Source organism: Palaemon carinicauda, chromosome 39, assembly GCF_036898095.1.
Source record: "Palaemon carinicauda isolate YSFRI2023 chromosome 39, ASM3689809v2, whole genome shotgun sequence".
Taxonomy (NCBI): domain Eukaryota; kingdom Metazoa; phylum Arthropoda; class Malacostraca; order Decapoda; family Palaemonidae; genus Palaemon; species Palaemon carinicauda.
The window spans coordinates 61,141,741-61,157,274 of record NC_090763.1 but is presented as its reverse complement, the minus strand read 5'-3'; the positions used below and the strand labels follow the sequence as shown (position 1 = coordinate 61,157,274).

Here is a 15,534-nt window from a genome sequence, read left to right as displayed (position 1 = left end):
AATCGGAGCACGCCTTCTGGCAGGTCCTTGGACTAATGAGGCAAGTCAATAGTTTCAAGGACCCCGAGACCGCCCCTCGCGAAGGCAAGGATACGGTCCTTGACCAGGTTTATGGCATTCAGAAGCCCCCCAAGACCATTGCAGCCCTGTCCTGGTCCCAGGGGGTGAAGAGCGCCAGGGACAAGGTCGAGGGCCAGCTTTCCGAGCTTGCCTCCTCCAGCCGTTCTTCTGCCGGGAACAAGCTCCTCCCACCTCCTCGCGTGCAGCAGAGGAGGTACTTCGAGATCATGGAGGAGCCTTGTTTAGCTCTTCCCCTCCACCACTCCATGGAAGAGCTCACCAGGGGCTCTCTTTAGAGAAACTCAACGCCCGGCAGGTGACATTCTCGGCGTCGGAGATCCTGAGCCAGGAGAAGGTCGCGAAGTGTGCCATGCAGGCCACTTCGTGGCTGGATGTCTGGCTAGGGTCTCTGGGCATCCTATTGCGCTCTGAGGACCTGTCCAAGGAGAGCAATAGGAAGGCGCTGGAGACTTTCCTCCTCTCGGGCACGCGCTCCATCGAGTTTTTAGCTCACTAGGTCACTAACCTGTGGGCTAACTCGATTCTCAAGCGTCGTGATGCGGTGACCGAGAGGTTCCACCCGAAGGTCCCCGATATGGATGTCAGCAAGCTCAGGTTTCCTCCAAGGATGGAGGAATCTCCATCCTTGGAGGAAACCTGTTTGAGCCCAAGGACGTAGAACGGACAGCTGAGAGGTGGAGGAAGACGAGTCACGATTCGCTCCTCCAGAAGGCCCTTACATCTCGGCCCTACAAACCTCCAGCTCCTCAACAACAACAGCAGCCTCGCAGGACACCGAAGCAGGCTCCGGCAGCTAAGACCAAGGTGTCTAAACCGCAGCCCTTTCCTGTCAAAGACAAGAAGGGCGGAAAGTCCTCCAGGGGAGGCAAAAATCCTAGGAGGAGTGGCCGAGGCCGCAAGCGCTAGGATTGGCAATCCCCCAGCGTGTCCACCTGTGGGGGGATGCCTACAAAGTTGCGTGCTCAGGTGCCGATTCCTGGACAATCTCTGTGATCGGACAAGAATATCGCGTCCCGTTCATTTCATCTCAACCTCCCCTGACAGCGAATCCAGTGTCGTTGAGCGCCTATGCCACGGGATCGGCAAAGGGGCTAGCCCTTCGGGCAGAAGTCGAGACCATGCTCAAGAAGGAGGCTCTCCAGGAGGTCGTGGACGGCTCCCCAGACTTCTTCAGTCGACTCTTTCTTGTAAAGAAGGCGTCTGGAGGCTGGAGACCCGTCATCGACCTCTCAGCCCTGAACAAGTTTGTCAAGCAAACTTCGTTCAGCATGGAGACAGTAGACACGGTCAGACTTGCAGTGAGACCGCAAGACTTCATGTGCACACTGGATCTGAAGGACACGTACTTCCAGATCCCAATCCATCCGTCTTCCAGGAAGTACCTACGATTCAGCCTAGACAACAAGATCTACCAGTTCAAGGTGCTGTGTTTCGGTCTCTCCACAGCACCTCAGGTGTTCACCAGAGTGTTCACACTGATATCTTCGTGGGCGCACAGGAACGGCATCCATCTCCTTCGTTATCTGGACGACTGGCTGATCCTGGCAGACTCGGAGTCGACCCTTCTTCGACACCGAGACAGGCTTCTGGGAATTTGCTAAGATCTAGGGATCGTGGTAAATCTCGAGAAGTCCTCTCTGCTCCCAACACAACAACTGGTATATCTAGGTATGATATTAGACACCAATCTCCACAGAGCCTTTCCATCAGATGACAGGATAGCAAGGCTGAGGAGGGTTGCAAAGCCTTTCCTCAGTCGAGAAGATCTTCCAGCCCAATCGTGGTTACGTCTTTTAGGTCACCTAGCCTCCTTGGCCCGTCTGGTTCCCAACGGCCGCCTCAGGATGAGATCCCTGCAGTGGCGGCTCAAGTCCCGGTGGGATCAAGGCATCAATTCCCCGGACTTCCTGGTTTCGATAGGACCTGCGGAACGAACGGACCTGCAATGGTGGCTGACCGATGACAATCTTCGAAAGGGAATGGGTCTTCTCGTCCTTCCCCCGGATTTGATGCTGTTTTCGGACGCATCAAAAGAAGGGTGGGGGGCCCACGTTCTGAACCAGAGGGCCTCAGGCCTATGGTCAGAATCAGAAAAGTACCTCCACATCAACATGCTAGAGCTGAAGGGCGTTTCCCTGGCCCTTCAACAGTTCCAACAGACCCTGGCGGGCCACTCTGTGGTGGTGATGAGCGACAACACCATGGTAGTGGCTTATATCAACAAGCAGGGAGGTACCTTTTCACAACAGCTATCCCATCTTGCAGTAGAGATACTAAGATGGACCGAAGTCCACTCGATACGTCTATCAGCTCGCTTCAGTCCTGGGAAAAGGAATGTGCTCGCCGACAATCTGAGCAGAGCTTCGCAGATAGTGAGTACCGAGTGGTCTTTGGATCCTCAGGTAGCCAACAAAGTCCTGACTTTGTGGGGTTCCCCGACAGTGGACCTGTTCGCAACAGCCTTGAATTTCAAGCTGCCGCTGTACTGCTCCCCAGTCCCGGACCCCAAGGCACTCTGGCAAGATGCCTTCCAACAACGGTGGGACAACATCGACGTCTACGCCTTCCCACCGTTCTGTCTGATGAGAAGGGTGCTCAACAAGACCAGACTATCGGTCAACCTGTCGATGACCTTAATAGCTCTGCTATGGCATCATGCAGAGTGGTTTCCGGACCTTCTGCAGCTCCTGATGCAACCCCCGAGAGAGCTTCCCCCACGACACGAGCTACTCAGACAACCACATTGCAACATCTTCCACAAAGCCGTAGCATCGCTTCGGCTTCAAGCCTGGAGACTATCCAGTGTCTCCTCACTGAGAGAGGCTTTTCGCAACAAGTTGCGGAAAGGATGTCTCGACACCTGCGAAAGTCATCTGCAGGGGTCTACCAGGCGAAGTGGAGAGTCTTCTGTGGTTGGTGTTGTGGGAGGGGTATCTCTCCCCTCGATGCTTCTATTCCAGCAATAGCGGAGTTCCTCGTTTATTTGCGGGAGGAAATGCGCCTTTCGGTCTCGGCGGTGAAAGGCTATCGCTCAGCCTCAAGCCTTGCCTTCAGGCTGAAAGGAATAGACATTTCCTCCTCGCTGGAACTTACCTTGCTCATACGTAGCTACGAGCTTACCTGCCCTCAGTCGGAAGTGAGACCGCCTCCTTGGAACGTGGTTCGGGTCCTCAGGGCTCTGAAGAGATCTCCGTTCGAACCATTACGCCAGGCCTCTGACCAACACCTGACTTGGAAGACGGTATTCCTGCTCGCTCTGGCTTCGGCCAAGCGAGTCAGTGAACTTCATGGTCTCTCATACGACATCGCCCATTCAAGGGGATGGGGGGAGGTAACGTTCAGGTTCGTCCCTGAGTTTGTTGCCAAGACTCAGAACCCTGGAGTGCCGGACCCACGGTTCGACTCCTTCAGGGTTGTGAGTCTCCGTTCCGTAACAGATGACCCAGATCATCTGCTACTCTGCCCAGTAAGAAGTCTGAGACGTTATCTGAGGAGAACAGCTGCAGTTCGTCCCCAGGTGCGAGCCCTGTTCGTGAGCACGGGAAAGACAAAGAGGAGGGTCACCAAGAATACCATCTCGGCCTGGATTCGACGGACCATCCATCATGCCTTGAATCCAGACCCTCCTCCGTCACGTCGCCCTAGGTCACATGATGTCAGGGGCATCGCCACGTCCCTGGCCTTCAAGAGAAACTTCTCTGTGACGCAGGTGCTAAAAGCTGGAGTCTGGAAGCGTCAGACGACCTTCACAGCCCACTACCTGCAGGACGTGACCCACAGGAGCCTCGATACTTTTTCTATCGGCCCTGTGGTGGCTGCACAACAGCTGGTCTAACCTTAGGCTCCTTAATGGACAAGTAGCAGAAGGTTGAGGGCACTGTTACCCGGTTTTAGTCTGCGTGAATGAAAGAGTATGTCTGGCCCTTACTTCTTTCTTCATCCTCCCCTCTCTTGGGGAATGCAGCATCATGGGTCTCTGCATAGCTGACCCCAAACCTCTGCAGGTAAACCATGCTTCCTTGTGTTCCTAGTATTAAGTACAATACTGTCGCGTCCCCCATACCCTGACGAGGTGGTATGGGGATGTCCTAGCCTAGAATTCCATATAAAGGACTTCAGGTCAACTTCCTAGGACGAGTCACACTTCATCTCTCCACACACAACTTATGTAGGCCGCTCGTTTCTTGCGTAGCAAGAAACTTGCGAGGCACAGGGACTCTTTTTCTCGAAGTGCTGCTCACTCGGATTCTGAGTCCCCGGGTAAGCCAAAGCCAGTAAGGCTGGGGACTTTCCACCCTGCCTATGGGAAAGTCACCCTATGTAAATAGCGTGGTTTGTATTTCGGTTACGGAACAAATGACAAATTTGGAGATAATTTGTATTTTTCCTAACCATACAAACCTTAGCTATTTACACATATTTGCCCGCCAGCCCTGTCCCCCAAGACAAGTCCTACCTCTAAGTGAAGTGAGGCAGCTCACCGGTGTGTGGGGGGGGGAGGGGTAGCTAGCTACCCCTCCCCTACCCCCGTGCTAACTAGCGCGGGGGTAGTTTAACCCTCGTTAAAATCTAATGGCTCGTCATTTCAGCTACGCCGAAAGTAAACCCTATGTAAATAGCTAAGGTTTGTATTCATACATATACCAAAGGCACTTCCCCCAATTTTGGGGCGTAGCCGACATCAACAAGAAACAAAACAAAAAAGGGGACCTCTGCTCTCTACGTTCCTCCAGCCTAACCAGGGAGTCAGCCGAGTTCAGCTGGTACTGCTAGGGTGCCACAGCCCAACCTCCCACATTTCCACCACAGATGAAGCTTCATACTGCTGAGTCCCCTACTGCTGCTACCTCCGCGGTCATCTAAGGCACCGGAGGAAGCAGCAGGGCCTACCGGAACTGCGTCACAATCGCTCGCCATTCATTCCTATTTCTAGCACGCTCTCTTGCCTCTCTCACATCTATCCTCCTGTCACCCAGAGCTTTCTTCACACCATCCATCCACCCAAACCTTGGCCTTCCTCTTGTACTTCTCCCATCAACTCTTGCATTCATCACCTTCTTTAGCAGACAGCCTTTCTCCATTCTCTCAACATGGCCAAACCACCTCAACACATTCATATCCACTCTAGCCGCTAACTCATTTCTTACACCCGTTCTCACCCTCACCACTTCGTTCCTGACCCTATCTACTCGAGATACACCAGCCATACTCCTCAGACACTTCATCTCAAACACATTCAATTTCTGTCTCTCCATCACTTTCATTCCCCACAACTCCGATCCATACATCACAGTTGGTACAATCACTTTCTCATATAGAACTCTCTTTACATTCATGCCCAACCCTCTATTTTTTACTACTCCCTTAACTGCCCCCAACACTTTGCAACCTTCATTGACTCTGACGTACATCTGCTTCCACTCCACCATTTGCTGCAACAACAGACCCCAAGTACTTAAACTGATCCACCTCCTCAAGTAACTCTCCATTCAACATGACATTCAACCTTGCACCACCTTCCCTTCTCGTACATCTCATAACCTTACTCTTACCCACATTAACTCTCAACTTCCTTCTCTCACACACCCTTCCAAATTCTGTCACTAGTCGGTCAAGCTTCTCTTCTGTGTCTGCTACCAGTACAGTATCATCCGCAAACAACAACTGATTTACCTCCCATTCATGATCATTCTCGTCTACCAGTTTTATCCTCGTCCAAGCACTCGAGCATTCACCTCTCTCACACTCCATCAACATACAAGTTAAACAACCACGGCGACATCACACATCCCTGTCTCAGCCCCACTCTCACCGGAAACCAATCGCTCACTTCATTTCCTATTCTAACACATGCTTTACTACCTTTTTAGAAACTTTTCACTGCTTGCAACAACCTTCCACCAACTCCATATAACCTCATCACATTCCACATTGCTTCCCTATCAACTCTATCATATGCTTTCTCCAGATCCATAAACGCAACATACACCTCCTTACCTTTTGCTAAATATTTCTCGCATATCTGCCTAACTGTAAAAATCTGATTCATACAACCCCTACCTCTTCTAAAACCACCCTGTACTTCCAAGATTGCATTCTCTGTTTTATCCTTAATCCTATTAATCAGTACTCTACCATACACTTTTCCAACTACACTCAACAAACTAATACCTCTTGAATTACAACACTCATGCACATCTCCCTTACCCTTATATAGTGGTACAATACATGCACAGACCCAATCTACTGGTACCATTGACAACACAAAACACACATTAAACAATCTCACCAACCATTCAATTACAGTCACACCCCCTTCCTTCAACATCTCAGCTTTCACACCATCCATACCAGATGCTTTTCCTACTCTCGTTTCATCTAGTGCTCTCCTCACTTCCTCTATTGTAATCTCTCTCTCATTCTCATCTCCCATCACTGGCACCTCAACACCTGGAACAGCAATTATATCTGCCTCCCTATCATCCTCAACATTCAGCAAACTTTCAAAATATTCCGCCCACCTTTTCCTTGCCTCCTCTCCTTTTAACAACCTTCCATTTCCATCTTTCACTGTCTCTTCAATTCTTGCGCCGGCCTTTCTTACTCTCTTCACTTCTTTCCAAAACTTCTTCTTATTCTCTTCATATGACTGACCCAGTCCCTGACCCCACCTCAGGTCAGCTGCCCTCTTTGCCTCACGTACCTTGCGCTTTACTTCCACCTTTTTCTCTCTATATTTTTCATACTTCTCTATACTATTACTCTGCAGCCATTCTTCAAAAGCCCTCTTTTTCTCTTCCACTTTTACCTTCACTCCTTCATTCCACCATTCACTGCCCTTCCTCATGCTGCCTCCAACAACCTTCTTGCCACATACATCACTTGCAATCCCAACAAAATTTTCTTTTGCTGACTTCCACTCCTCTAAATTACCAGTTTCTCTTACTCTCACCTCGTCATATGCCATTTTCAACCTTTCCTGATATTTACTTTTTACCCCAGGTTTTATTAGCTCTTCAACCCTCACTAGCTCCCTTTTACATCCACCTACTCTATTCCCCCACTCTTTTGCTACAACCAATTTTCCTTCCACCAAAAAATGATCAGACATACCGTTAGCCATACCCCTAAACACGTGCACGTCTTTCAATCTTCCAAACATTCTTTTAGTTATCAACACATAATCCATTAATGCCCTTTCTACTACTCTTCCATTTGCCACTCTTACCCATGTATACTTATTTTTATCTTTCTTTTTAAAAAAGCTAGCACTTATTACCATCTCTTGTTCAACACACATATCTACCAGTCTCTCACCCCTCTCATTTTCACCTGGTACGCCATACTTCCCAATGACACCTACCTCTCCAGCGCCCACTCTAGCATTTAAGTCACCCATAACAACTACATAATTCCTTCTACCCAGTCCTTCTACACACCTAGTTAATTCATTCCAAAACTCATTCCGCTCTTCTTCACTTTTCTCACTACCTGGCCCATACGCACTGACAAACGCCCAACATTCCCTACCCAACCTAACCCTTACCCACATTAACCTAGATGATATCTCCTTCCATTCCACTACTTTACCTGTCATCCATTCACTCAGCAATAAAGCCACACCCTCTCTCGCTCTTCCCCTTTCAATCCCAGACACTCTACCAGACATTTCACCAAACATCACTTCACCCTTTCCTTTCATCTTTGTCTCACACAAGGCCAATACATCCATCCTTCTACTTCTAAACATACTTCCAATCTCACATCTTTTACTCTCTATCGTACTACATCCACGCACATTCTAACACCCCAAAACTAGAGTGCGGGGAGCAGTCACTCTCCCCCCAGCTCCATCTCTTTGTTGCTGTCTCATAGGATTTTTTTACAGGAGAGGGGGTTCCCAGCCCCCTCGTCCCGTCCCTTTTAGTCGCCTCTTACGACACGCAGGGATAACGTTGGCGCTATTCTAATTGTTTTATGCCCCCGCGGCCACAGGGGGCATAAATACAAATACAAATTATCTCCGAATTTATCATATTATCTACAAATTTGTCATTTTTATAGGGCTTCAATCTCTACTGTAGTGGAATCATTTTAACCATCAAAACTTCTTGTCTTCTCCATTTTCTTCTATTTTCATGTAATTAATTAGATTTATGCTGGAGGATTTTTTGGGGGGTTGGAATCTAGGAATAAGCTTATTACTTTCGCCAACAAAGTTGGAAGGAGGTTATGTTTTACCCCCTTTTCGTTTGTTTGTATTTATTTGTTTGTGAACAGCTTCCTGGCCACAATTTTAATCGTAGAGTAATGAAACTTGCAGGGATTAACTTATGTGAAAAGCTGGAAATGATTAAATTTTCAATATTAATCTTACCCGATAATCATGTAGCTGTCAACTCCGTTGCCCGACAGAATTCTACGGACGGGATACGCCAGCGATCGCTATACAAGAGGGGGGTGTACTCACCAGCGCCATCTGTGGCCAGGTACTGCAGTACTTCTTGTCAACACCACCTCAATTTTTCCTCTGTCGTGCTTCCGGCAAGACCTACATGGATACGCTTATGATTTTGGAGTCTTTGTTCACGGTTTTGGTGAAGTATTGCTCTGAGATTTCAGCTTTCGCTATACAGGAAGCTTTTCCCTTAGCTTAGATAGCTTTTGGATTGATTTTGATTAATGGTATAACGATCTTTGCTTTAATTTGGAAACCCCCCTTGACTGTTCTCTGATTCAAGATGTCCGACCATTCTCAAGCTCCTACCCAAAGACGATGTAGTGTTAGGACTTGTAATAGGCGTCTTCCGAAGGCCGCGGTTGATCCTCACACCGTTTGTTCCGACTGTAGGGGAAAATCCTGTCAGTTGGAAGATCGATGTGAGGAATGTGCCGGGCTTTCGGAATTTGATTTTATTGAATTCCTCAAGTATACCACTAAGTTAGAGAGGGAGAGAGTTAGGAGGAGTTCTGCTCGCTCTTTGCTTTATTCCTCCCCCCATGATCCTCAACCTTTTCCTCCCCCTGTAGTGGCTACCCCCGAACCTATTATTAGTGCTCAGCCTGATATGTCAGATGTTTTACGTGCCATTCAGGCTTTAGGTGATAAGGTGGAGTCGGTAGTGAGTGACCACAAGTTTCTCTTGGCAGATGTCAAGGAACTTAAAGTGAAAAGTGCAGTGGGAAGTGGTAGTGCCAGTGCTGTGCCTAGTGTCAGTGTTGCGCATGAGGATACTTCTGTGCGTGCCAGTCGTCCTCCCAGTCCGGGACCTCTTGCAAGCTCCCAAGCCCAGGGGAGAAGCAATGTCGAAGGGCAAAAGGGTTCGGCAGGCCTTGATCGGCGCACAGTAGTATCCTCAGTGGTTGCGGGCGTATCTTATAGAGATCGTCACTTCCACTCTCAGACGATTGAGCCCTTAATTTCCTCGTCTGCAGAAGATGTTTCCGGGAGGAAACGCTGGACCCAGGTCTCAAGGCCTCTTAAGCGTAAGGTCCAGACCGCGCGAGTCCAACAGCCCAGGTGTAGCCACTGGGCTAGTTCGGACTCGCCGCAGTCATCGGATGGCTGCACGCCTCCTAAGAGAGGTAAAGCGATGCCTCAACAGACCTCAACTTCTGTTAAAGCTATGCCTCAACAGACCTCAACTTCTGTTGATCCCAAGTTGGCTATGCTGCAGACTATGCAGTCGCAGCTTGCGGTGTTGATGCAGGAGTTTCAGGCAGAGAAGGTTAACACACCTCCTCCTGCGAGCGCTCCTCCACCTCTGCGCAGTCCAGCCTGCCAGACGTATGATGTTGAGGTTCCTCAAGCTACCTCCATGCGTGAGCTGCCGCATTGGGAGTTGCCAGATACCAGCGCTGTGCAGCAACCTCCACTTTCCTTGAGGCAGGAGCCTCTTGCCACGCGGCAACCTCCTCAACACTTGGGGCAGGAGCCTTATGCTTTGCAGCAACCTCCTCTACCCTTGAGGCAGGAGCCTCATGCGTTGCAACCATCCTCGAGGCAGCAACCTCTTGCGGTGCGACAACCTCCACCATCCTTGAGGCAGCAACCTCAACTCTTGCGGCAGCCACCTCCACTTTCCTCGAGGCGAGAACCTCAACTCTCGAGGCAAGCACCTCAACTCTTGAGGCAAGAACCTCAACTCGTGAGACAAGAGCCTCTCTCTGCGCAGCCACCTCAACCCTTGAGGCAAGCGCAACTCTTGAGGCAGGAACCTCATGCTATGAGGCAGCCACCTCAACGCATGCAGCAACCACATTCTTCTCAGCTTGAGCCGCTTCCCATTCAACTTGAACCGCAGACTATGCAGCATGAGCCTCATGCTTTACAGCATTCGCCTCTCACCACGCTTGCTCCTCAGACCCCCGCAGAACCTCCTTCATCCCAGCCTCATGACTTTGTCATTACCAGCCCTCATCCTCTTCAGTAGAGACTTGAGGATGAATCCGCAAGTGCGCATGCACCCGTTCTTCAGGATTCAGCCATTCAGCATACCGCTTTATCGTTACCTCTCGCTTCTCAACCCTCAGGTGATGAGGTTTCTGAGGATGAAGCTGCTCACCTGGATGATCCTTCATCTGATGTGGAGGAACCCAAGTCATTGCCACCCTCCATTGACTTTCGCAAGGTCCTTACTCTGTTCAGAGAGTTATACCCTGAACACTTTGTTTCTGCTACCCCTCGTTCTCCTCCATCCGAGTTCTCTCTAGGCATGCAACCTATTAAGTCTGCCTACACTAAGCTTGTCTTCGCTAGATCATCAAAGAGAGCTTTGAGAATGTTAGGGGATTGGTTGCAGTCCAAGCAGCAACTGGGAAGGACGTCTTTTATGTTTCCGCCTCCTAAGCTGACTTCTAAGGCGGGCGTCTGGTATGCCACGGGAGAGGAACCAGGCTTGGGGGTCCCTGCCTCTGCCCAGGCTGACTTCTCAAGTTTGGTTGACTCTCCACGAAGGTCGGCTATGAGACGCTCTAAGGTCTGCTGGACCTTTTCTGACCTGGACCACTTCTTAAAGGGAGTCTTTCGCGCCTTTGAAATTTTTAATTTCCTCGACTGGTGCCTGGGGGCCTTGAGCAAGAAGACTGCCCCTTCTGACAAAGACTCGGCCATGCTGATCATGTCCTGTATGGACAAAGCAATTCGCGATGGTTCCGGCGAACTTGCCTCTATGTTTGTATCGGGAGTCCTCAAGAAAAGGGAATAACTTTGCTCCTTCCTTTCCACTGGTATCACCTCTTGCCAAAGGTCACAGTTACTTTTTGCTCCTCTTTCTAAGTTCCTGTTTCCTGAGGTTCTTATCAAGGAAATGTCTGCGGCTCTTATACAGAAGGATACGCATGACCTCGTGGCCTCTTCAGCACGGAAGGCTAAGGTTGCACCTTCAGTACCAAGAACTTACCGCACCCCAGTGGCTGATACTCCTTCTACCATATTTATTCCGCCCTTTCGTGGCAGAGCCCCCAGCCGAGGAAGTACCCGCCCAGACGGTCACAGGGGCAGGTCCAAGAAAGGTACCAAGTCTTCGAAAAGCAAACATTGACTCTCCTCCTCTCCAGACAGCTGTAGGAGCCAGACTCAAGACCTTCTGGCAAGCTTGGGAAAGAAGAGGTGCAGACGCCCAGTCTGTCAAGTGGCTAAGGGAGGGTTACAGGATCCCATTCTGCCGCAATCCCCCTCTGACCACTTCTCCCATCAACCTCTCTCCCAACTACAAGGAAAAGGACAAGAGGCTAGCGTTACATCAAGAGGTGTCGCTCCTGTTACAGAAGGAGGCAGTGGTGATAGTCCGGGATCATCAATCCCCGGGCTTTTACAACCGTCTCTTCCTGGTGGCCAAGAAGACAGGAGGTTGGAGACCGGTGCTGGACGTCAGTGCGCTCAATGCTTATGTCACCAAGCAGACGTTCACTATGGAGACGACGAAGTCGGTCCTAGCAACGGTCAGGCAGGAGGACTGGATGGTCTCGTTGGATCTGAAAGACCCCTACTTTCACGTCCCCATTCATCCAGACTCCCAACCTTTTCTGAGATTCGTTTTTGGAAAGGTTGTGTACCAATTCCAAGCCCTGTGTTTTGGCCTAAGCACGGCACCTCTGGTGTTTACGCGACTGATGAGGAATATTGCGAAATTCCTCCACTTGGCGGACATCAGAGCCTCCCTTTATTTAGACGACTGGCTTTTAAGAGCCCCCACAAGTCGTCGCTGTCTGGAGAGTCTCAGATGGACTTTGGACTTGACCAAGGAACTGGGTCTTTTGGTCAACTTAGAGAAGTCCCAGCTTATTCCTTCCCAAACCATCGTTTACCTGGGAATGGAGATTCGGAGTCAAGCTTTTCGGGCTTTTCCGTCGGCCCCAAGAATCAACCAAGCCCTAGAGTGCATCCTGAGCATGCTGAAGAGGAACAGATGCTCGGTGAGACAGTGGATGAGTCTAACAGGGACCCTGTCATCGTTAGCCCTGTTCACCGAGTTAGGGAGACTCCACCTCCGCCCCCTTCAATACCATCTAGCAGCTCACTGGGACAAGAATATGACGCTCGAAGCGGTCTCTATTCCTGTTACCAAAGAGATGAAGACTACTCTCATGTGGTGGAAGAGCAACATCCTTCTCAAGGAGGGTCTCTCGTTAGCTGTTCAGACCCCCAATCTTCATCTCTATTCGGACGCATCAGACTCGGGCTGGGGCGCGACCTTGGACGGACAGGAATGCTCGGGAACATGGAACAAGGAACAGGAAACGCTTCACATCAATTGCAAGGAGTTGTTGGCAGTACATCTGGCCTTAATGAACTTCAAGTCCCTCCTGCTAAACAAGGTGGTGGAGGTGAACTCCGACAACACCACAGCCTTGGCGTACATCTCCAAGCAGGGAGGGACTCATTCGAGGAAGCTGTACGAGATAGCAAGGGACCTCCTCATTTGGTCAAGAAGTCGAAACCTCACGCTGGTAACGAGATTCATTCAAGGCAATATGAATGTCTCGGCAGATCGCCTCAGCAGGAAGGGTCAAGTCATCCCCACAGAATGGACCCTTCACAAGAACGTGTGCAACAGGCTTTGGGCCTTGTGGGGTCAGCCAACGATAGATCTGTTCGCTACCTCGATGACCAAGAGGCTCCCATTGTACTGTTCCCCAATCCCAGACCCGGCAGCAGTTCACGTGGATGCTTTTCTGCTGGATTGGTCCCACCTCGATCTATATGCATTCCCGCCGTTCAAGATCATCAACAGAGTTATTCAGAAGTTCGTCTCTCACGAAGGGACACGGCTGACGTTGGTTGCTCCCCTTTGGCCTGCAAGAGAATGGTTCACAGAGGTACTGCAATGGCTGGTCGACGTTCCCAGGACTCTCCCTCTAAGAGTGGACCTTCTACGTCAACCTCACGTAAAGAAGGTACACCCAAGCCTCCACGCTCTTCGTCTGACTGCCTTCAGACTATCGAAAGACTCTCTAGAGCTAGAGGCTTTTCGAAGGAGGCAGCCAGAGCGATTGCCAGAGCAAGGAGGATATCCACTCGCAGAGTCTATCAATCCAAGTGGGAAGTCTTCCAAAGCTGGTGCAGAGCCAATGCAGTTTCCTCTACCAGTACCTCTGTAACCCAAGTTGCTGACTTCCTGTTGCATCTTAGGAATGTTAGATCTCTTTCGGCTCCTACGATCAAAGGGTACAGAAGTATGTTGGCAACAGTTTTCCGCCACAGAGGCTTGGATCTTTCCTCCAACAAAGATCTACAGGACATCCTTAAGTCTTTCGAGACCTCTAAAGAACGTCGCTTGTCCACTCCAGGCTGGAATCTAGACGTAGTCTTAAGGTTCCTTATGTCTCCTAGATTTGAACCTCTCCAGTCAGCCTCTTTCAAAGACCTTACTCTCAAAACTCTTTTCCTCGTCTGCCTTGCAACAGCCAAAAGAGTTAGTGAGGTTCACGCCTTCAGCAGGAACATAGGATTCACATCCGAAACAGCTACATGTTCCTTACAGCTCGGGTTTTTGGCAAAAAATGAACTTCCTTCACGTCCTTGGCCTAGATCGTTCGAAATTCCTAGCCTTTCCAACATGGTGGGTAACGAGCTAGAGAGAGTTCTTTGCCCTGTCAGAGCTCTAAAGTACTATCTTAAAAGGTCAAAACCTATACGAGGACAATCAGAGGCCTTATGGTGTGCCATTAAGAAACCTTCGATGCTCTGTCCAAGAACGCAGTTTCGTATTACATAAGGCTTCTGATTAGAGAAGCTCATTCTCACATGAAGGATGAAGACCTTGCTTTGCTGAAGGTAAGGACACACGAAGTGAGAGCTGTGGCTACTTCGATGGCCTTCAAACAGAACCGTTCTCTGCAGAGTATTATGGATGCAACCTATTGGAGGAGCAAGTCAGTGTTTGCATCATTCTATCTCAAAGATGTCCAGTCTCTTTACGAGAACTGCTACACCCTGGGACCATTCGTAGCAGCGAGTGCAGTAGTAGGTGAGGGCTCAGCCACTACATTCCCTTAATCCCATAACCTTTTTTAACCTTTCTCTTGAATGCTTTTATTGTTGTTTTTGGGTTGTTACGGTAGGCTAAGAAGCCTTCCGCATCCTAGTTGATTTGGCGGGTGGTCAATTCTTTCTTGAGAAGCGCCTAGGTTAGAGGTTGTGTAGAGGTCCTTTAGTATGGGTTGCAGCCCTTTATACTTCAGCACCTTAGAGTTGTTCAGCCTCCTAAGAGGAACGCTGCGCTCAGTAAGGAAGACGAACTTATTAAAGGCAGAGTAATGGTTCAAGTCGACTTCCTTACCAGGTACTTATAATTTCATTGTTATTTTGAATAACTGATAATATGAAATACGGGATACTTAGCTTCTTGATTAACATGTACACTGGTTTTCACCCACCCCCCTGGGTGTGAATCAGCTACATGATTATCGGGTAAGATTAATATTGAAAAATGTTATTTTCATTAGTAAAATAAATTTTTGAATATACTTACCCGATAATCATGATTTAATTGACCCACCCTTCCTCCCCATAGAGAACCAGTGGACCGAGGAAAAATTGAGGTGGTGTTGACAAGAAGTACTGCAGTACCTGGCCACAGATGGCGCTGGTGAGTACACCCCCCTCTTGTATAGCGATCGCTGGCGTATCCCGTCCGTAGAATTCTGTCGGGCAACAGAGTTGACAGCTACATGATTATCGGGTAAGTATATTCAAAAATTTATTTTACTAATGAAAATAACATTTTTGAAAGGTCAGGGTCAAATGTCACGGTCAAGTAAAAGGTTGAGAATAAGCTGCTACGGCAGAGGTCTGCACTCTACTGAGTACCCCTCTAGTTTGGCTCTGTTTTAGATTCCATTAACATATACCATAACTCAAGCTTTTGAATTCTTAATTCTTAATTCTTAAAGGCATTTGAAGAGGTTCTGCACTGTTGTAGTCACTTGCAATCATTGCTATCTGTTCCC

At 49.3% G+C, this 15,534-nt stretch overlaps 1 protein-coding gene across 2 annotated transcripts in view; it reads left to right on the top strand.

The window, feature by feature from the left end:
- Positions 1 to 15,534, top strand: part of Mocs2B (Molybdenum cofactor synthesis 2B) — a 148,116-nt gene that overhangs the window by 34,393 nt on the left and 98,189 nt on the right. The gene's annotated exons all lie outside the window — the stretch shown is intronic.